The following is a 19,208-nucleotide window of genomic DNA, read 5'->3' on the forward strand; positions in this document are numbered from 1 at the left end:
TGCCTAGCAAATGCTGAACGAGCACCCTAGCCAAACGATCCATCAAATAACTAAACAGCAACACCCTTCTGGAACACTCCCCTCCAACTTTACTTGGACACTTCAACGAAAGAAAGCGTCGTTCCTTTTCTTCCAAAGTTTCATGTCCGGCAAGAGAGAATGCTCGGTGGCTCCATCTACAGGCGAGGGCTAGTTGTGCCGGATAGGAACATCCCAGACAGCATCCGGCTACTGTGACGGAAGGATGCGCCAGGACAACTTTTCTTCTCTTTCACCTGCTTTCAAGGTAATTGCTCAACTTTTCTCTCGTGGTTTGCAACTTCTGGCGGAAAAGCAACTCGCTTGCTGGGGGTGTTCTATGTATACATGAGATAAAAGTATATATGCAATGCGTTCGTCACTAATGTAATTTTTAATTATGGTTATAGTTAAATTAAATTGTTAAAGTATGAAACTTTACGAAAGTATCGAAGAAGGCAAATTTTTTTGTCAAAGACGAATGGGAATGAATTTCTTTCAATTAAACATGTAAAAAAAATTAAATTCTTTAAATTGCTATAGTTTGTGGGTCAAGCACTGTTATATGCATGATTTTTATATATATTTTTTTAATATTAAAGTTGGATCAATTGATTTTGGATAATATGAAAAAAAAACAGTATGAAATTGTTATAATCGTATCTTCTTTTATAAATCTAGTTATATTTAATGCAAGATAATAATAGATACTCAAATTTTATCCTAATTTTACATTTTATTATATTATTTTAAATACAACTAATTTTTTACAAAAAAATTCTGCTATTTTTCAGGAAAGATCTTTGTGGTACTTGCATTAAATAATGAGATGTTACACTATAAAGTTTGTTTAAATTTACTTTGTAATTTATTTTGTACAATAATACATACATAGATTTAAAAAAAAATATCACAATAATTATAAAAACTTGAAAACTTATGGCGCTTTTTTCTATATTTAAATTTATATGTTTAAACAACTTACTGAAATTTATTTAATTTGTAATATAAATAAACACATGATTGTAAGTAATTTTATTTTAATTGAATACACTTAGAAGCTTTGTACAATTTCGTACTTCAGTACTTCTATAGTAATCTAAGAATATTTCTGAAAGTCGATAGTTGAAAAGATTAAAGTTTACTGGTAATTCTCCTGTGAGTTTAATTCTTTTTACTAAGCTAGTAGGAATGAAAATAAACACTCCACCAATAAAGAAATTTTAGTGACTAGAAATGATTATTGCAAAATTTTGTTTTAAATTAAAAGCCACATACTTGAATGGACCACTTTTAGTATTGCTTGCGAAAGTTATAAAAAAGACAATAGATTTATATTTTATCAGTGTGCCTGGGTAAAATTTATAGGAATTGCCTTCTTTTATTCGTTGTCTTTGCTTAGCGAAAAAAAATAAAATCCTATCCTATTATTTAATTTTTTAAAATTATTTATTTCTTATGATTTCCCATTTTAAAAAGAATCATTGTGAAGTCGTTTCCTCTTAACTGAGTCAATCGGGTTTGGGAATATTGATTGATTTATCACTTTTCTAATTAAAAGAATATAAAAAAAATTAGCAATGAGCAATTTTTTTTGAAAATTAAAAGGATATAATATTAATGATATAAGTATATAACTTGCCTACTGGCTATCGAAAAACATTGATTCATCTGCTTTAGAATCCTTTTTATCACGTTATTTTTCGAATGTCCCTGTTCATCTCTTCTGCAGTAGCGATTTCTAAGTCGATTTCCTTGTAAAAGACGCGCAATGGTATATTTTCGTACAGCAACATCTCAGCCATCTGTAAATAGTTTGAATTAAATGACTGGCTTTAAGTATATCAACATATGCGGTTTTGCTTGAAAGAGAAAAATATTTTTTTTCGTGTCCGGAAAGGGTTAAAATTTCAGCAAATTTTTTTTTATTTGTATGTTACAAGTGCGAAATGCTGCGGTAGCAATAAAAAAATATAATTCCTGAGTTTTCCATAGCCAAAGAATTATGGCATTCAATCAAGGCACTATAAAATATGTGTGAACATAGAGTAACTTAATCTGTATCCACTTATTGACATCAATTTAGTCCGATTTTTAAATAGAGTCAACTTTATTTGTCATGTACCTGTAACTGTCCCAATCTAATGGATTTTTTTTACCAGTTACATAATTAAATTTATCAATAATTTAGTTTCAATTCCTTGAGAATATCCGAAATAAGCGGATTCATATTTCGATGTCCCAAATAAATGGAATCGTTTACACAACGACGAAAAATTAAAAAGGAATTTAATTACTGCGTGAATTTAACAGGAAATTCTAATTTTAATTGCATACAAAACACAATGTTTTCAGATAATATCTAATTTTTATTTGATGTCGTAATTTTATTAATTTCTGAATATTAATTTCTTATTTTTATAAAATAAAGTAAAGGACTTACAATACCTAACAATAATTATGAAGATAATTAATTATTCAATGAATTTTATAAAACCATAGAAACTACATAAAACTGAGTACAAATGTATGCATGCATTTGTTAATTAGATTATCTAAACTCAGCAAATATAATTTCCTTTTCAGTATTAATAACTTATTTAGAACATCAAAGACCTTTTTAATTTCTCGCTAATTTTGAAGTATTAATTAATTAAGGAACTAAAAATTTTGACAATCTCGGAAACATAACCATAATTGTGCTCTTCTATTGATATTAGCACTTTATTGAATGATTCAATAGAAAGTAAATATCTGAATTACTTTAATTGAATTCTTAAAGGAATGATTTTTCAAACGTAGAGAATTATTTTGATTAAAGTAGATAATTGTATAAATACAAGGACGAAATGAATTCTAAGAATTCGAATTAATTTAAAGGCTTTATTGAAGAGTCTCTAAATTAACGAAAAATAAACGCATCCAATATATTAGTTTTAGATGCATTAACATTTAATTTTCACTATTTCTAGCGAAATCGAAAATTTAGTTGTACAGCTTCTTTAGAAAATTTAGCAATACTTTAGAAATAATTCTTTAGAAATTCTCTTTAGAAATATATTTTATAATTCTAAATATTCAATGGAGCATATTTAAGGAAGATTAAAATTTACGGTTAACTCAATAAGTATGAATCAATTTTTATGAATTGTAAACTAACTTTTAATTACTTTACCTAGCAAAACCATCGATTTTTTGAAACGCTTCTCAAAAAGGATGTATTTCTCTACATGTTTAATTATCTAATATAAATAACTGAACGTTGGCGTAGATGTTAAATTAAATATTGGACATCCATTCAGAAGAAAAAAAAACTTACTTCTAAAAGACTAATTATGGAAAATTAATTATTCGCAGACGATATTTGTATTACATTTTTAAAGAATTCGACTACTTGTATCTGCGAAAAAGAATTTCGGAAAGTTAAATATTTTTGTGTTAATCTTCTGGAAATTTGAATAATTACTTAGCTTTCAATAAGTAAATTATTTTTTTGGTTAGTAAAAGTAAATCTACAAGATGAGTTTAGGGAATTTAAAAAAAATGGTATGAAAGATGTCAGAAGAATTTCATAAGGAAAAAATATTTGTGAATTTTTGTTTTATGAATATATTCAATAATTTGATACACGTATACGCAATTTTATGTATTATAATTTTATGATGTTTTGAGATGTTTTACGTTTTCTTTTTTTGTTTTACTGTTTTATTCAAAGGTTTTAGTTTGTAGTAGTTTTTTTTATGTGAGTGGGTGATCAGTTTTTATATTTTTAAAGAAAGTCTTTCATCTAAAGAAGTGCATGTATTTCGTAAAACTGTATAAACATTCGCTTCGGAAATAATTCGGTAATAAAATAATTAGTCGCGTTCCTATTATGTATTTGATCTGGGGAATGTGGAATCAACTGTTGTGTTCAGATTCGTCTGTTTAAATTCATTTGGTCTGGTAATTTTAATTAGTTAAGTACATTTTCTAAGTCATTCTGTTGTTTATATGCAGAAGTTGATAGTATAATTTCTAACATTAATAAGATAACGAGGGGGATATTTGAGTCAGTATAATATTTCCATATTTTTACACCACACCAACAGGAAGAGGACATGAAAAATAAAGACTTCAACTAATTTAGTTTAATTTTCAAAGATAGTTGTAATAATTTATAATATTTTAGGTAAATTTTTCTTTGAGCAACGAATATCATAATCTAAATTTATCTAAAGAAACAGCTTGAGTTCTTCTAGAAAAATTGTTTTATTCTTTTAATTAGCATTTATCATTATGACATATTTTAGAAAATTTTTATTTGTTTTAAAGACATGCTTTTAAATTTACTTTAACAATATAATATATATTATCAAAAATTATTTTTCTTTTCAACAAAATTTTGAGTTTCAAATAATTTATATTTTGTAATTCATACCTTAATTTTGATATAGAAAATTTAAATTTAACAAGCATATTTATAGTTATTTAGCTTTCATTAGCTTCATTGGCAGATTGATATTTAACATGGCCATCAGTGGTGCGACTTCCTTGAATAAACTAGTTGCTTTGCATCATGGGATCGGCAAAATCTCAAAATATTTTTTAAAGAAAATTTTATTGAAAAAATTTCACATATATTTTTTCTTTATTCTTTTTCTCTTGCATGATAAAATATTTGTTTGTTCGTCATAAATGTGTCCGTGTCCACTATAGGACGTGAAGATTTTATTTTTCTCTAAAAAAGTATGACATAATATTTATTTTGAGGGAAATTTGTTTCAAATATTAAAAATATATTTGAAAGTTCTTTCTAGAACAGTAAAGACTGATGTAGATCCTCTTCTCCAGAACAAAAAGATCCAGTCAGGTACTTTATTCCACTGAAAATTAAGTATCTGAGAGGACATGAGACATTTTGTATATTAGAAAATTCAAGGGACATATGGAGTGGAAGGATATGTGGAAGACCGAATCCTTCCAATTTTTGCTGTGGAAAAAAATTGAGATTTATCCTGAAATAGTAATTGCATAGACTAAACTAAACAGAAACTATTTACCATTTTTCTTGTCTAGTCTTTACACAATGTAAACATTCTGCTGGTATATAATGTACCTAGGTTAACCAGTACGCCACAGGCAAATTTAAAGGTAATCTAGAAAGTATACATACACAAGAAAGTGCTATCTGAAATTGATAAGAGTAGCTCTTCGCGACCTTCCATTGTCAAGACATAAGTGTTCATCATTCCAGATGTTGAACTATATGCAAATAATATGAATTATTTAACTAACATCGAAGTAGCTGAAATTTAATAATATGTATAGATAGTCTATCAAGCTAAAACAGACGCTCCGGTGTTCGAACGTTTCGAAAAATGTTTCCAGCAATTCGCATATCAGAGTATCAAATATTCACGAATGAGTATCAGCGAACATTTGATAATCTGCTACAGGAATTATTGGAAATGCCATGTTCAAATTCTGTCTGAACATATCAGAAAATTCATAATATTGAAAGAGCTCTTCCTTCTTTATGCGATTTCGGCACAATACGCAATCTTTTTGAGCCAATGACTTGGATTCAAAATCTGCCTGAACATGGTGTCTTCACTGCACCTCTGCAGAAAATTCATAATAACGAAGGGGTTCTTTCACATTATGCAATTTTCACACAATTCCTTTTTGAATCAGTGATTTGGACTTGAACGTATTGGACATGCCTCCCCCATACTGCCTGATTTCCTCTCTTGAAGGTTTTATTTCAGTAGCTTCTGCCAAGTTCCTAATATTCCAAATCTCCGCTCTTACTATTACTCTTGAAATTCCCGGCAATTTTGAGAAAGTTCAGCAATTCATGTGGAGTAGAATTTCAAACACTTTTTTGGGTGACGAAGTGCTTTTTATTGCATAATATCGTCGTTGTGCCTCTATGCCATTTTATCATTTGAGAATAGCATTTTGGAACCATGTTTTTCCATGATGTAATGAATATCCTATAATGATGCTCTATGCCATTTTATCATTTGAGAATAGCATTTTGGAACCATGTTTTTCCATGATGTAATGAATATCCTATAATGATGCTCTATGCCATTTTATCATTTGAGAATAGCATTTTGGAACCATGTTTTTCCATGATGTAATGAATATCCTATAATGATGCTCTATTCCATTTCCAAAATGTTATGTGGAATTCCAGAACTCTTTGTCCATTTTCAATTTAAAAAAAAAGTTAAAAGTCAGCAAAGGCCAAATAAATTTTGTGAGCCTTTACGTCTTATATTTACTTTTTAACCTATCTAAAACCTCCCTTTAATCGACGTTCAAAAATATACAGTTTAGATTTTTAATGGATACATATTTGTGACAAACAATAAATTACGGGACCTTTCTTTTAAGCGTTTTTAATCAAAATGTGAACACCCTAAGGGTTAGAAAATTTTGCATAGTTAAATATTCAAATTCTTTTTGTAAAATGTTCAGAAAATCCACAGTTATTATTTTGTATTATAATTAGTTTCATTTTTTTACTATCAGAATATCTTTTTTCCCTTCTTCGTGTTTAAAAGTCTGCTTAATGTGCTTTTCCGTAAACCGCGAAAATTCTGCTGTTAATAGCCTATTTCATTTGAAGTTCAGATATTTACTTTTTTTACGGTTACGATTGAGCTTAAAGAATCAGTTTTTCCCGGTAGAAACTATTTATCTGTTAACTACTTCTTCTAACTGTAAAGCTGAAATGTAACTTTTGGCTTGCGCTTTTATGTAAGTGAGAAATATAAATGTAATAATATGAGAGTAGTTTTATGCTGAATAAATTATAAAGATTACTGTGGTTCGGTGAGTTATGAAAAGATAAGAAAATTTACATGTTGACATGAGGTACATATTTAAAGTAAGTAATAAATTACAACGGCTTTCTAAAACGTTTATTTCAAAATGTGAACACCCTAAGGATTGGGACCTCCATTCGGAGATAACTGCTTGTGTATAAAAGCATATAAATAACTTTTTTTTTCAAAAATTCTGGCAGCTTTCATCCGCATTTATATTTCCTAAAGAATTCCTGTCCTTAATTATATTTATAAATTTTTACAATTGGAAAATTGCCGAAAAAAAGAAAATAGAATTGAATAGAATAAGAAAAACATAATTTTTTGCTCTTCATTTGGCAGTATGTCTCACAAGGAGGGCACGAGGTTGGTCGTCGCTACCGATTAAGTGGTTAAGACATTGGCGCAGCATTCAAGTGACCCAGGATCGATCCTAGGATAGCATTTTTTTTCTTTTTTTTTCTTCTACTTTATTTCAAATTTCTTTTAACAATTTACAAACAGTTTGAATTAATACGTTTTGCATTTTTTTATGCAAAAATAAATTTTTATTCTCATAATTCTGGGTATTATAATTTAATATTTAGAAGAAAAATAATTATAATTATGATTGCATTTTTTAAATATTCAGAATTACTTAAATTAACAATTTGAAGATGGTTTCAATTAATATGATACTCATTTTTATATGGAAAAAATAAATCTACTTTCTCTTAATACATAAGCTAGAACTTATTTTTTAAAAAAGATATATTTATGTACGAAAACATTTAAAATTGAATTATAACTATAATTTAATGTTTAAGTGTTAAAATAATTATAAATGTAGTTTAAATTATGAAAATATTTCAAAATAACTATTTTTATCTTGAAATCTTTAAAAGTTTTAAATTTTTGGATTTTCATAAAGATAAATTATTTATTATAACTCAATGTATCTGTATTTATACTGGGAATTAAAGAGAACAGCTGAAATAAATAAAATATCGGAAAATTCAAAATGTTAATAAGTAGGAAGCAGGTGTTAAGTTTTGGAATGCGTAGACAGATGGTTCAAAAGTTTTAGTAACATATGATATGCTTTGTGTGTTTCCCAGATTTTCTGAAGAAAAAGAAATATTTTTTGATGTTAAATGAAATTTGCTTTTTTATCGATTCCTTTAAGCTTTCGCTTGTGGATAAACATTATTTATGAATTTTGAAATATGTCAAAATATATCTATCTTGTATGAAATGTTTTTACGGTAATTAACATTCTGTTTGTTGTATGTAATAAAAAAAACAATGAATTATTTTTATACTGTCAGTAATTTAATTAACATTTATCATCATTTAGGTTATATATGGAATTATTTTTCCTGCTTAAAAATAAAATTATAATCCAAGTATTAAGTCAATGAATATTTATTTCTGAATGAAATTTTTTTTTAAAACATTCTTTTTTTGATTAATAAAAGAGTTACATATTAATTAAAACTCTCTGTAATTTTATTTAAAATTTTTAAAAGAAAACCGCGTTCATATCTTAAAATTTTTTTAAAAAATTTTAATCCAGATATTAGGTGAAAAGACTTGCATCTTCTATATAAAGATTAGTATCATATTAATTGAAACCCTCTTTATAATATTAATTTAAGTAATTTTGAATATTTAAAAAAATGCATCCATATTTATAATTATTTTTCTTCTAAAAAATTATAATACCCAGAATTGTGAAAATAAAAATTTATTTTTGCATAAAAAAATGAAAAGAAAATTATTGAAGACTGTTTGTAAATTGTTAAATAAATTTGAAATAAATTAGAAAAAAAAATACAAATAAAAAAAACAAAAATTTTAGCCCATGATTGAACCAGAGTCTCCTAAATGCTAAGCCAAAGCCTTAACCACTATATTATTCTGTCTTCGGCAACGGTGACACATTATTAGTATATAAACTATGCAGAAAGTTTGAGGGCCGTTTTTTCAAAATTAACTGGCTATTGTGCTTTTTCGTGAGTGAACATTCTAAATATATACTACCATTATACTACATCTTGTCACGAGATGAATTTTCAACCTCGTGCCCTCCCCTTGTCAGCATTTCTCAGAAGATTATCAGCATGACAAATAAAAAATCATTTCTTAGTTTTACCAGTAAGAAAATAAAAAATTTCGAATTTATTTATTTAGTTCATTCATATTTCGCAATTAAAAATCATTATTTAATTATTTTATTGGAAATTTAAAAAGAAATCGTCTGGTAGATCAGTGCGTTCATTAAAGTTTAGAAGTGTCTTTTTCAAATCATAGTAAATCAATTTTTATTTATCATCAAATGAATCAATTCTAAGCAACCTTTTCCGTCTTAAGAATCGAGATACGATAGCCTTTCTACTCGATTTCGATCTTGTATAATTGTTATCTCAAGACACACTCCAATAAAATTCTGTTTTGCTAAATGAATGCATGTATTAAATCTGATATAAAAAAATGAAATTTAAAAAATATTTCAAAATAAGTATTATTGTTTGATATTTAACAGAAATCTTACTTTTTACTCGTATGCAGATTGTATTGCCAGAGATTTAAGCCAATTCCATATTCCACTCATATTTTCATAAAATCCATATTGGAGTTATCTAGATATAGTTTATCGTTTGCAATCGGAATTTAATTGAAACTATAAAATTTCCACTAACAGTTGTATATGTTTTATTTTTCACTAATTTAAATATGATAAAGTATATTCTAGCCTACATCTTTTCGCTCATTTCATTCCAGAATGTGCTTTTTTAAAATTTTAATTTTGCCATTTACCCATTCAGAACGATTTTTCAGCTTTCAATGTAACATTTTCCATTAAAAAAATTATCAACTAATTAAAAAAAAAGTTCTTTCTTCTCCTCAACCAGTACAACGGGAGACATACAACTCAGCAAGAGAGGAAGGAAGACAAGGTGCAACCCGAAACCGAAACAAAAACTGCCGATAATTTTCCGAACCCGTGTTCGAAATTGTAAGCTGCCAGTCGTGATGTATGGCAGGGGGTTGAGAAACAGATTGCCCGGCGAATAAAACAACTGTGTCATAACGTAACTGTTCACGCGTGCGTGGGGGAGGAAAAAAAGACGGAAAAAGAAACATCGCGAGGTGATCTGACCAGCGGCATGCACGGCTGCCTATGCACATACTTCGGGTAATGCCCCGCCCTCTTGCTGAATGCGACCCCCCTAAATGGGTAGCATTGCCAAAGACAAATGCTACTGCGGACAGAGACAATTCTTCTTTGTCGTTACCCCGTATTTTATCAGTGCTTGAGGAAGTATCCGATCGGTTGTATGTGGGACTGGAGGCCGTTTTGCGGTTCGATATAGCATAGTTGTGAGAGTGTAGCTGATGGATTAGGGATGAAATTCGCGAGGTTTAATTGTGTTTAGGAGGGGAATATAATTCAGTTGATAATCTTTATAAATGTTATATATTGATTACAGTCACAATCCTTTCGGCGATATGTGTGACTTTTAATCTTCTTGGCCTATGATTTGGCATTATTTTGCCTCAATATAACCGTAATAAACGGTGCAATAAAGGTTAATCTAGAGCTTGATATGTCTAATGATACAAAATCAACTCATTGACAATCTGGAATTCTGCTAATAAGGTTCCAGATTACGTGGTGAATAAATTTGTTGCATTCCGAATTCACTTGGCTATTATAATAATATATAATTATAGAGCTTCATGTGTGTAATTGATAAAAAAATCTGTTTATTTATAACATAGCATTCTGATAATATGTGGTGGTATTAATAAGAAATTCACATATTTTCGTTCGCAATAATAAAAATTGAATTGAATAGCAATATGAATTTTTACACGCACGCGCACGCACGCACGCACGCACGCACACACACACACACACACACACACACACACACACACACACACACACACACACACACACACCTTCATAATCAGTGGAAATAATATAGTTTATGTGAAGATTAATTATACTGCTGTGAAAGAAAAAGTGCAAAGTAAAAAAATATTACAGCGACAATTACATTTTTAATAACATTAGCATTATGATGTAAAGAAAAGTAAATCAGCTATGAAGATTGGTTTAATTTATTTGTTTTAATATTCCCTTTTAAAGCATCACTATGTCTATTTTGAAATAGGCATTATTTATCTCTTTCAGATGAACCTGATCTGGCAACCCTTCCCCAAAATTCCATACCACACCATAGGTATCGCATTTGTCCTTTGAAGATTTAACTTACACCAAGCCCACTTAATGGCAGTTCTTCGGTAGAATCGGGTCTCGAATCTGGAACTCTTTGAACTCGAAGCCAATGGGGAAGTGCATTTAAACACTGGGAACAAATATAACCGTATTTCAAAGTATTTATCAAAAGTGAATTTTGATAAATGCTTTGTAGAAGGAATCATTAAGGGTGATTTCATTTATATTAAACACAACCAACTAGCTAGTCACAAAATGTGCACAAATAGTAATAAAGACCCTCCAAAAATTAATCTGATACTCCTCCCCCTTCAAGCAAGAATTTTTGAAATTGCTTTTAGCCGAAATTTTCAACGATAAATTCAGTTTATAACTCATCATATTCTCTTACAAATTAACACTGCAAGCTTCGAAAGAAATGTTTACTTTTCTTATTTATAAATAAACTAACTCAAAATATTCGCAAGAAACTAACTTAATTATACCCATATATAAATGAAACTTCTCGCAACTCTTTTCTTTAATGCATACATTTTGACAATGTTTCCGAGTTAACTTTAAACTTTAATTAAAAGCTTAGTTTGCAGAGGAACTCTTATCTTAATCCTGAAGTTATATCTTCATTTTATGAGCGTCTCGCATTAAATGAAAAATAAAGAATTAGACAGTTGTGCGCAAACATATAATCATGACTTTTCATTGTTTGCAAAGGGGCGACTACGAAATAAATGTGCAAAACGCATTGTTGAAACGGGAAGCGTAATATATTCATTTAAAGAGTCAAACAAACTCCGAAACTTGTATCAAATGCTAAGCGCAGCAGTTTAATAATTGTACATACATACACATGCATGCATGATTTCAAAGCACCAATGCATGCATATATCTATACTTATAATAAAGCTCAATGTGTGTGTGTGTGTTGGCGCTCTACAGGCCAGACCGTTTGACATACAGCTACCAAATTTGGTATATGTATACCTTGGAGGTTAGAATTGTGCACCTGGGGTTCCTTTTTTCGAATTTTTCATTAGAATTTTAATTATTAATTAAAAACTAACTTTCCCCCCAAAAAAATCTTCCATTTTCCCCACCGCCAACTTTTCCGCCAAAAAATCTTCCATTTTCCCCACCGCCAAACGAGAAAGGCTTCAGTTTTTTTTTCTCCCAACAGTAATGAGGCTAGGGTTAAAATTTTTCGGCGGATTATTTCAATCGATTCTGTTTATTTTCTTAACGTTTGATGCATTTAAAATTAAACATTGTTAATGAATCGATCTTTCAGATTCATTCTGAAGTACTTTTGAATTAAAATAAAACAGAATAAAGGAAATTAAAAATTTCTAATCCGCATAGCGTTACCCGAACTGGCGTAGAAAAAATCACGTATTTGCGTTACGTAACAGGCGAAGAAAATTCAAGCATGCGCATTCTGTTCTGATTGTTGCCATGCCAACCGTTATCAATGGATGATTTAAATTATTTTTGGGTTAGTTGCATGCTTTTGTAAGTAAAATGTATTTATGTTAGTTATATATTTTTTGTATATGCTTATAGTTTTAAGTACATTGTTTTTTAAGTAGTTTTTTTAAAACCTGTTTTCAACCGTTTATTTTAAACGATTTGTTTTATTTTCTTAGTGTTTGATGCATTTAAAGTTAAACATTGTTAATTAATCGATCTGCTCATAATGAATCTAAGAAAATTTTGTTGACCAACTCTTGAGATATTACATAAATTAAAAAAGATATTTTTTAGTGCCCATAAAGTTTAAACGCTGAGTGACTATTTTCAGTAATCAGATTATAAAAAAAAATGCTTTGTTTCAGTAAAAAATTTTATTATATTAATTGAAGATTAATTCTTTCCACTTTAATTTAAAGCATAAATTCTACGGGTGCTAACAGAAAATGAGAGAGATACATATTACGTTATGACTGAAGGCCTTTATAATATTATGAATGAATTATATGATAATCAAAATTTGAAGTTTTAAAATATTTTGATGAAGAAGCTATTAAAGTAGAAATTGCATAAAATATTTAATTATTAAAATTTTAACGAACATTAAGATTGGATAACCGGCTGGTCGCCAAAGGCGGCTAGTTTCTAATATTTCTAAAATATATGTATACTGAAGTTATCATTAGAAATCCGCACTTAAAGAAAGTTTTAATATTCATACATTTGTATTAGTTTTCAGTGTCTCTGTTTTTATAGAAATTGTATAATTTATTAAGCAGAATTTAAGAGAGGATTAAAACAAACATAAACAATTAAATGCTATGATTAATATTGTTTTTTTTTATTTTCTTGAACGTTTACAAGTAAATATCTTTGGCTACTGGTAGCCTCGACGTGGTTACGGTGTAATAAAAATTGTAATATTTTTTTCAATATTCGTTTAAATACAGTTGCTACGTATTTTTACTTTCTCGTGTGCGAAGTCTAGAGAAAGTACTATGATCGTCAAAAAATGAGAACTCAAGATTTTCAGAAATCTCCATGTTCGACTCTCTGAGTTCGAAAAACACATTTTGTCTATGAACGAAATAATTCAGAAACATGTCAATATCATGAGAAATGGTTGATTTTTCAAATAAACAACCTCAAGATTCAGATTTTTTAGTGACTGGATAGAAATAAATATAAAGACGCAGTTTGCGAGAATCAATTGAAATAAAACATATTATTATTATTTCACTGCGAAGCCTGAATTTTATGTTCGAATAGTTTGCAATTTAAATTACCAAATGATTCTATAATTAAATTTGCAATGCATCATAAAGTAATTGAAAATAGTGTAAAAAAGGCTTACCAATTTTTAGTGTTTTATTTCCCATTCAAGAACGCATCTATTAAAACGCATCTCTCAAGACATTGCATTTTCACATTCCATTCCACCAACTATTTCAGATGGAATGCAAGAACATTAATAGGAAAAATTATGCTAATCGCTTTTCTGCTAATGCAATTAACTGCTTCTACTATTACAAGACCATCTTGTGGCGAAAATCGGGAAATAAAATATCAATTATGATTCAGTATTAAAAAATCACCCAGCAACATTTTCACCATTTTTGTTTAAATTGCCTCTTCTTATTTTTATTAATTTTCTAAATGTTGATTTTCTGGACTTTTGAAACACCCTGTCCACGCATCAGTCATAATGATAATATTTACAAAATTAAGAACACATTTTTAGAAGCTCTTGGAACTCCAGTGTCTGAACCGAAACTTATATTTTCCAAGAAAATTTCAAACAAGATCGGAGTCGCATCTACATGTCGCGCATCACGTCTCGTTCCTTTTTTATTATTGATGGCATCTTGCGCAGAGGAGTATCGAAATTTCTCTCGTTATGTGCATCGGCTCTTTCCAACACAAGGCGACGGATCGTCTTTGACCTAATGCTATGAATATTTCATGCCCTGAATAAGAAGGGATTCCTTCCGATTCTGTACATGTACAACGGCCTGCTGTTTTCTCTGCTTTGTTTTCATAAGGATGTTGTCATTGTCTTTAGGACATCCGAGTTTTGTACCTCTAGTGGAAGAAGGCTTTATTTGTTTGGAAGTATGTCTTGTTGATGATATTTCAAACAGTATTATATCTTACATCGCTAATTTGTAAACTTTTTTCTGAAAATGCTTGATTATTATTTTTTTTAATTAAATATAAAGGTGGATATTTTCAAGATTCAGAAATGATTCCTCTACATATGCATAGTGTTATTACAGCACTATATTATAATGCATATTTGTGAATTGCTTTCGCAAAGTGAGAGCACACTTTTCTTTTATACAAAGAGATATTTCAAGAAATTCACAATCATATACGAAAATAACATGACATACTATGACATTGAACTTAAACTTAGTATAGGAAATATAAGAATAATATTCTTACACGAATGTAGGATAAACATAAAGCATTTCCTAAATTAAAACAAAACAATAGCAAAAAACATTCCATTCATTCAAATTTTGAAATAAGCTATTTGTCTAACGCCGGATCATTTTGTTGCTCAGCTGGTTCTCTTTCTCTCCAAATATGAAGCAATATGCAAATTCTTAGACATCCAGATAGGAATAAAATCTTTTATCACTCTAGAGAATATTAGTTACTTTTTCGTATGCGAAATAAACAAAGTATTCTCAAAAAATTGAAACTTGAGATTCTGATGAATTTCCAAGTTTGAAACATCTCTAAATAAAAAAAACATACTTTTGGAATTACGTTTGCTTATCTGGAATGCAGATATGTAGATGAAATTTGATATATTGGATATTGAATTGAATATATATTGAAATTTGCTATACAGATGAAATTTGATAGATAGTCTTTGTAGGAAAGTTTGATTTGTATCGAATTTTGAATGAAATCCAATTAAGAAATCTGTCTGTCCGCCTGTTAGAATATATATTAAAGCTGTAACTATAAAGTTATCCTGCTGAAGATATCTAAATTTATACTACCAAATTTTGCCCATATATTTTTCTTTAGATGTATATAAGTTGATAAACAGAATGAATCGTTAGTTGGTCTGTACTTTCACAACAATGCAAACTCAATGATGCAAAGATTAAACATATGAAATTTAGTCTTTAGTTTTTGACTACAATTGTAGTTATGTGATAATTTTTGGTTTCTATCGGTCATAAAAAAGGAATCCCAAGTACACTGTTTACTCTTCTGGTACTTGTATATTAACCTCTTTCAAGCGATTAAGCTAAAAAAAAAACTAAGATTGATAGGTTCTTTTATAATATTAAGACACACTAATAGGTCTTTTCATTATTATGCAGTTAATAACAGACAAGTACATTTATTAAGGATTATACGAGAAAGTTTAGGGAAAAACCACACTCACTAAGGTACTTTTCACACCTTTATTTTTAAATCTTATTTCTGTAAGACTAACTTGCTTATAGAAGAGAAATCCGAGAAATCTCGTCGGACAGTGAAGTCGGATATGGTATCAGAAAACATATTGCTATTTTTCACTTCTGTGCCATTGGATTCGTGATTATTGGATAATTGAGTCGTCTGTTCGAAGATTAAATGATTTAATGCTATCGGAATTATACGATGTTTAAAAGTTTACTACCTAAAAACTCAGTTTGGGTTGTCGCTCAGATATTTGTGCTTTTACTACAATCTAAAAAGATGTCATAATTGAATGGAAACATAAATTGCGAATAACAGCAGAGTTACAAAATAGAATAAAAACAAGGAACAATACATACTAAGATTAAACGAGAAAAAAAACCCTCAGACCGTCTAAATTATCGAAAGGGTACGGAGGGGAGTGGCGAACTTTTGATTTATGACTTAATTTTTTCTTTCATATATAATTAAATATTTATGGTTATTTTTTTAGAATATCCTCTTATCAGTTATCACTTATCGTCCACTCAAGCGTTGTACAGTATTATTTCCCCCTTTACTTTTTTGATGCCTTGTTTTGCCATTAAAAATTTTGTTGGTATCAAAGAAAATTTCCTACAAAGTTCACAGCTACATGCGGAATCTTTAATGACAGGTCATTAACTGCTCAAAAGCCGGGCTGGGCGTCCCTTACAAAGATAATACATTTACAATGCGTTTCATATTTCTAATCCATCTTTCTTTGATATGATAATGTTCAGCTTCAGATTATCAAACAGGACAAGTATGTAACTGCCTAGGCGCCCAGTAACGTTTAAGGAGGCCCCAAAACATTTTCTTTGTAATATTTTCAAGATAAATTTTATTTTGTGCTTTCATCTTATTTGCAAGAGTTCTAGATCAAATTCAAGTTAAAACAGTGTACTATTTAATTACGCAATTTTATTTTTAGTACTTCCTTTTCAAATCTCCATATTTAATTTGCAGATCAGTTTAGATCAATTTTTTGTAGTTGAAAAATACTTCCTATTTAAATATTCAGAATATGTTAAAACGTGTTTTAACTTTTTTTTTATCATTTTATTTAAATTTACATTTGAATATTTTTTTTCCATGCAAGATTATGAAAAGGTGATTTCTAATGAAATATTTAGTTATTTCAATGTGTGCTTTATATTTGGTCCTTAAATGATGGCACTATTGTTTTTAATTAAAATCGGTGAATAGTATTTGGTTTAAAAATTTGAAGGAAAGTAGCCCCAAAATTTGTATTACCCATAAACCCTTACAGAGCTCAATCCGGCTCTGGATATGGATTGGAAGGCGCCTTCTTAAAAATTGATCCAACACCAGACAAAAGATTGTTGTTTTCTTATCTTCATATACTTTTTATTTGAGGAATTTAAATATAGTTTTTTTTTTAATAATGTCTCGGTCAAAATAACCAAATTAGAAATAAATATTAAGTTTAAATTGCAAAAAATAAAAAATAAAATGAATTGGAATTTTAAAAAAAAAAGGAAGGATGGATTAAGCTTGAAGACTTCATCAAGGATCACCCACAAGCAGGGATTCAAACGAGGGAATTTTTTCTGTGTGAGGTTCCGACTTTCGAACCCAGTATTGACCCCTCGTATCCAGAAAATCCAAAGAAATTGAAATTTTTTTGAAGAAAAGATTTGATATCAATAAAGCAGTGTCATTAAAGCACTTTTTGACCAGTATTCTTATTCGACAATAATAACTTTTGTAATATTTTGCATATTTTAATGCCATTGTTTTATTGATAATCTTGTCTTTAAAAAATCTCAACTTCTTGGGTCACGAGTATTCAATACTTGTACAAAAGTCAGACCCTTAACAGAAAAAAAATCCCTAGGGTTAATCCCTCAGGTAACCCATGAAGGTAACCCCTGATAATGTCCTCAGGCCGGATTCATCTTTTCCTTTTTTTTATTCCATTTTATTCTTTTTTTTTGCAATTTAAACTTAAATTTATTCCTAATTTGGTTAAGTTCATACCTGTTTTAAATGTAGTAACATTGGTTTGCTCTAAATACAAACATCTTCCTTTTTTTATTCCATTTTATTCTTTTTTTTGCAATTTAAACTTAAATTTATTCCTAATTTGGTTAAGTTCATACCTGTTTTAAATGTAGTAACATTGGTTTGCTCTAAATACAAACATCTACCTTTTAATAGTTTTCGACTCGGGAAATATTTACTTTGTAAGATAATTTCATAAATATTGCTTTAATTTTATGGTTTGTAGCGGTCAAAATAAGTAATATTCTAATATGACAGTAAAGTAAATTAATTATGGTATAACCATACGATTAAAATATATATGAAAAAAACATTTAACTTTGATTAGGGTTATTTGTATCAGAATCAAATGAAAAAATAATGGTAAAATATACGATTAAACATATAAATCAGCATCGGTAGATTTCATGAGGAAAATCCAAAAGTAATGCTCATCTCCAACTTTTTAAGACTAATTAAAGCAAAAACGTCAAAGATAAAAATGAACAAAAGTATGAAATAAGTAAGATAACCTAGATAGTTTTTAATTTTAAAAGAAAACTTAAATATCCGAATATTTTACTCAACATTTTTTTATTTCGAACTAGGCTATCTTTAAAAAAGTTTACTAGTGCGAAATTGTATTTTTAAGAACATAATAGGATTATTAAAACATTATACATTTTTTTAAAAATAAAAAGATTTAAGAAAAGTTTTCAGACGTATAGCTTATACTGAATTACAGTCCTTCAACTCAATGAAGAAATAAGTTTTATCGAATGTCGAGAGATTTTGAGAATTCTTAACTGAAAATAGGTTTTGATAATTCTATTTTCTGCGGTGTTAAAAGTAAAATAAGTTTAATTAGTTACGCAGATTTTCACGTCAAGAGAGTATTTCAAATTTGAAAGGATTTCGGAAGATCTCAAGGAGACTCTTTGCTTTCAGTAAAAGAGACTTAGGATACAAAATTAATTCAAAATTTCCATATAAAACGAAAGGCTGGAAAATTTTCTGCTTCTTTTTTATTCATTTCTGTCAAATACGTTTGTGGAAGTGGATATTATATGCATTAATTCCGAAATAGATTAGATGGTTTAGAAACGTAAAAGCTTCAAATGCAAATTAGGAGGTTTAACTGAATAATTATCCATTTCCCTCAGATTTTGATTATATCTTAGATATAAAATTTTTGGGAAAGAGTTTAAAATGTTTTAAGATTTTTATCT

At 28.8% G+C, this 19,208-nt stretch overlaps 1 protein-coding gene across 2 annotated transcripts in view; it reads left to right on the forward strand.

The window, feature by feature from the left end:
- The first annotated feature begins 227 nt into the window (after positions 1–227).
- Positions 228–19,208, forward strand: part of LOC129962386 (uncharacterized) — a 409,662-nt gene continuing 390,681 nt past the window's right edge. Inside the window, exon 1 of one of the 2 annotated variants that reach the window (XM_056076178.1) lies at positions 228–286. The gene's annotated coding sequence lies outside the window, so the exon portion shown is untranslated. The remainder of the gene's footprint in view (positions 287–19,208) is intronic. The other variant, XM_056076230.1, reaches the window with a different exon arrangement.

The sequence above is a fragment of the Argiope bruennichi genome, chromosome 1 (genome assembly GCF_947563725.1).
Source record: "Argiope bruennichi chromosome 1, qqArgBrue1.1, whole genome shotgun sequence".
Classification (NCBI taxonomy): domain Eukaryota; kingdom Metazoa; phylum Arthropoda; class Arachnida; order Araneae; family Araneidae; genus Argiope; species Argiope bruennichi.